The following is a 5000-nucleotide window of genomic DNA, read 5'->3' as shown; positions in this document are numbered from 1 at the left end:
TACGATTTCAGCAAAACACCAAAGAGTTTGAAAAGTACAACAAAAGACTTTGTCAAAATTGTTCCAAGTCTCGCACACCGTTCATTTTGTGACTTTCCAAGTGCTCTTTTCAAAGGTCTCTTTCCTGAGATTGAGCACCTTTCAGCAAAGCATCACTTTTCGGGCGCTTTCAAAGTGTACCCGCTGTCGTAAAAATGTTCTGAAAATCGTGTTCCCGAAAATCTCCGGGCACCCCGCCAACCCCCAAGGACAGAAATGACAAGTGTCAAGTTGGCGGGGCGTCGGGCCACCTGCTGCCGGCCATGAGCATCCAAATCCCCGCAGAAGGGGCATTTTCATTTCTTCATCGGGACTTCCGGCAATTTCCAAGGTTCAACTCATTAACGTTGTTCGCAGACACTTGCCAGAAAATGCAAGTGGCCACTTTGCCGGGCCGACTCGCTTGCCCAAGCGGGAAACCATCAACCGCAGGCCCGGTAAGGCGGCCGAATCTGACCTCATAGACTTCCACACAACGGGACTTTTGACTTTCCCGGCCGCGGGTGGCCTCCACCCGGCCTCAGCCATCAGCCCTGCCTGCCTCCAGCCGCCTTCTGGTTAATGAGTTATCCAGCCTGGCACTTCGGTTGCGCCAGCGAGACCAAGTCTCGGCTTTGGTTAATGATTTGAGCCGAACCGACCTGCCCCCCGCCACCGCGGGCTGAACTCGGGCAGGTCTGCCGATTTCCCGACTCCTTTCGGGGCCTAATCGGGTCGCGCGAGCCGCCTGGCGCGATCGGGGCCCATGCCCCGGCCTCTGCCAGGCCTCGGGCAGCCGCTTTTGAAGCCCGACCAAAAACCCGAAAAATGGGCAAAAAGGGAATAAATTCCCGCCCAAAAAGGGTGAATAGTCGGTTGGGCGGCAGCCCTGGTCGGTCTCTGCAGACCTGGAGGCTCGAGACGTTTGTTTGGAAAACTCACCAAGTCTCGATTCTGCCACCTCCTACCTCTGTGCAGATACCCCGCCAACCCCAAGGACAGAAATGACAAGTGTCAAGTTGGCGGGGCGTCGGGCCACCTGCTGCCGGCCATGAGCATCCAAATCCCCGCAAAAGGGGCATTTTCATTTCTTCATCGGGACTTCCGGCAATTTCCGAGGTTCAACTCATTAACGTTGTTCGCAGACACTTGCCAGAAAATGCAAGTGGCCACTTTGCCGGGCCGACTCGCTTGCCCAAGCGGGAAACCATCAACCGAAGGCCCGGTAAGGCGGCCGAATCTGACCTCATAGACTTCCACACAACGGGACTTTTGACTTTCCCGGCCGCGGGTGGCCTCCACCCGGCCTCAGCCATCAGCCCTGCCTGCCTCCAGCCGCCTTCTGGTTAATGAGTTATCCAGCCTGGCACTTCGGTTGCGCCAGCGAGACCAAGTCTCGGCTTTGGTTAATGATTTGAGCCGAACCGACCTGCCCCCCGCCCCCCCCGGGCTGAACTCGGGCAGGTCTGCCGATTTCCCGACTCCTTTCGGGGCCTAATCGGGTCGCGCGAGCCGCCTGGCGCGATCGGGGACCATGCCCCGGCCTCTGCCAGGCCTCGGGCAGCCGCTTTTGAAGCCCGACCAAAAACCCGAAAAATGGGCAAAAAGGGAATAAATTCCCGCCCAAAAAGGGTGAATAGTCGGTTGGGCGGCAGCCCTGGTCGGTCTCTGCAGACCTGGAGGCTCGAGACGTTTGTTTGGAAAACTCACCAAGTCTCGATTCTGCCACCTCCTACCTCTGTGCAGATACCCCGCCAACCCCCAAGGACAGAAATGACAAGTGTCAAGTTGGCGGGGCGTCGGGCCACCTGCTGCCGGCCATGAGCATCCAAATCCCCGCAAAAGGGGCATTTTCATTTCTTCATCGGGACTTCCGGCAATTTCCAAGGTTCAACTCATTAACGTTGTTCGCAGACACTTGCCAGAAAATGCAAGTGGCCACTTTGCCGGGCCGACTCGCTTGCCCAAGCGGGAAACCATCAACCGAAGGCCCGGTAAGGCGGCCGAATCTGACCTCATAGACTTCCACACAACGGGACTTTTGACTTTCCCGGCCGCGGGTGGCCTCCACCCGGCCTCAGCCATCAGCCCTGCCTGCCTCCAGCCGCCTTCTGGTTAATGAGTTATCCAGCCTGGCACTTCGGTTGCGCCAGCGAGACCAAGTCTCGGCTTTGGTTAATGATTTGAGCCGAACCGACCTGCCCCCCGCCACCGCGGGCTGAACTCGGCAAGGTCTGCCGATTTCCCGACTCCTTTCGGGGCCTAATCGGGTCGCGCGAGCCGCCTGGCGCGATCGGGGCCCATGCCCCGGCCTCTGCCAGGCCTCGGGCAGCCGCTTTTGAAGCCCGACCAAAAACCCGAAAAATGGGCAAAAAGGGAATAAATTCCCGCCCAAAAAGGGTGAATAGTCGGTTGGGCGGCAGCCCTGGTCGGTCTCTGCAGACCTGGAGGCTCGAGACGTTTGTTTGGAAAACTCACCAAGTCTCGATTCTGCCACCTCCTACCTCTGTGCAGATACCCCGCCAACCCCCAAGGACAGAAATGACAAGTGTCAAGTTGGCGGGGCGTCGGGCCACCTGCTGCCGGCCATGAGCATCCAAATCCCCGCAAAAGGGGCATTTTCATTTCTTCATCGGGACTTCCGGCAATTTCCAAGGTTCAACTCATTAACGTTGTTCGCAGACACTTGCCAGAAAATGCAAGTGGCCACTTTGCCGGGCCGACTCGCTTGCCCAAGCGGGAAACCATCAACCGAAGGCCCGGTAAGGCGGCCGAATCTGACCTCATAGACTTCCACACAACGGGACTTTTGACTTTCCCGGCCGCGGGTGGCCTCCACCCGGCCTCAGCCATCAGCCCTGCCTGCCTCCAGCCGCCTTCTGGTTAATGAGTTATCCAGCCTGGCACTTCGGTTGCGCCAGCGAGACCAAGTCTCGGCTTTGGTTAATGATTTGAGCCGAACCGACCTGCCCCCCGCCCCCCGCGGGCTGAAGTCGGGCAGGTCTGCCGATTTCCCGACTCCTTTCGGGGCCTAATCGGGTCGCGCGTGCCGCCTGGCGCGATCGGGGCCCATGCCCCGGCCTCTGCCAGGCCTCGGGCAGCCGCTTTTGAAGCCCGACCAAAAACCCGAAAAATGGGCAAAAAGGGAATAAATTCCCGCCCAAAAAGGGTGAATAGTCGGTTGGGCGGCAGCCCTGGTCGGTCTCTGCAGACCTGGAGGCTCGAGACGTTTGTTTGGAAAACTCACCAAGTCTCGATTCTGCCACCTCCTACCTCTGTGCAGATACCCCGCCAACCCCAAGGACAGAAATGACAAGTGTCAAGTTGGCGGGGCGTCGGGCCACCTGCTGCCGGCCATGAGCATCCAAATCCCCGCAAAAGGGGCATTTTCATTTCTTCATCGGGACTTCCGACAATTGCCGAGGTTCAACTCATTAACGTTGTTCGCAGACACTTGCCAGAAAATGCAAGTGGCCACTTTGCCGGGCCGACTCGCTTGCCCAAGCGGGAAACCATCAACCGCAGGCCCGGTAAGGCGGCCGAATCTGACCTCATAGACTTCCACACAACGGGACTTTTGACTTTCCCGGCCGCGGGTGGCCTCCACCCGGCCTCAGCCATCAGCCCTGCCTGCCTCCAGCCGCCTTCTGGTTAATGAGTTATCCAGCCTGGCACTTCGGTTGCGCCAGCGAGACCAAGTCTCGGCTTTGGTTAATGATTTGAGCCGAACCGACCTGCCCCCCGCCTCCCCCGGGCTGAACTCGGGCAGGTCTGCCGATTTCCCGACTCCTTTCGGGGCCTAATCGGGTCGCGCGAGCCGCCTGGCGCGACCGGGGACATGCCCCGGCCTCTGCCAGGCCTCGGGCTGCCGTTTTGAAGCCCGACCAAAAACCCGAAAAATGGACAAAAATGGAAAAAATTCCCGCCAAAAAGGGTGAATAGTCGGTTGGGCGGCAGCCCTGGTCGGTCTCTGCAGACCTGGAGGCTCGAGACGTGACTTTGGAAAACTCACCAATTCTCGATCAGCCACCTCCTACCTCTGTGCAGGTACCCCGCCAACCCCAAGGACAGAAATGACAAGTGTCAAGTTGGCGGGACGGATTTGACTTCGGTCGCCGAGCCCTGGAACTAATTTCCCGCAAACGGCTTCGGATTTAGCTCCATCCAGACTTCCGGGACGAAACTTGACAGGCCGTATCTCCGCACTCCCGGAGCGCAGCCGCACCGTTCCGGCACCCATCGACGCGGCTGGCCGAGCCCGAGCGAACGCACCCACGGCGGACGGCTAGGCCTTTCCGATTTTTTCACCCTTTTTCCCGAAAAGATTCCAACTGGCAGGGACATTCCGCCCGACGGCTTAAAGACATGCCCTTCTGCCACACTAACGTCCCCGCCTTCGTTTGGCTATGTTGGCTTCGTCATTTCCGTCTTTTATTAAAGATACCATCTTAACACGCCGGTTAACCATTTGCCAGAGTTTTCGGTTAATGGTTTGCCACCTTCAACCCATTTGGTTAACCATTTGCCGCCGACAATTTTCAGTTCATCAGTTGCCACATTCAGACTTTCTTCTCCGGTTGCATTTCGCGGACTTCCAGCGCGCTCGGCTTCGGGTCGGCCCGCAGGAATGTGGTAGCGTTCGATGCCGCTTGCCTTCCTCTTCCCCGCGCCGCGCACCCGACGAGCACAGCTGGCCCACCAGCGGAGATAGCCGTCGGAAAGCGGTCTCCAGCCAACGGCTGCACCTCCGCCGGCCAAAGAGCCGGCCGCACGCCGTCGCTGGCCTCCGGTGCGACCCGTCCGGCCGCAGCGGACGCTCTTTACCCGCGCCAGTTGCCACGTTGCGTCGTCATGTTACTGCCCAAAGACTGCAGCGGATGCCGGTTGCCCGGCGGGCCAAGCGGCCTAGCGACGCCGTGCCTCGTCCATGCGGGAGCGGGCTGACACCGCCGCCTGCGGCGCCGCCGCCGCTTTCCAACGAG

This window comes from Pristiophorus japonicus, unplaced genomic scaffold, assembly GCF_044704955.1.
Source record: "Pristiophorus japonicus isolate sPriJap1 unplaced genomic scaffold, sPriJap1.hap1 HAP1_SCAFFOLD_2258, whole genome shotgun sequence".
Taxonomy (NCBI): domain Eukaryota; kingdom Metazoa; phylum Chordata; class Chondrichthyes; family Pristiophoridae; genus Pristiophorus; species Pristiophorus japonicus.
Note: the sequence above shows the minus strand (reverse complement) of the source record.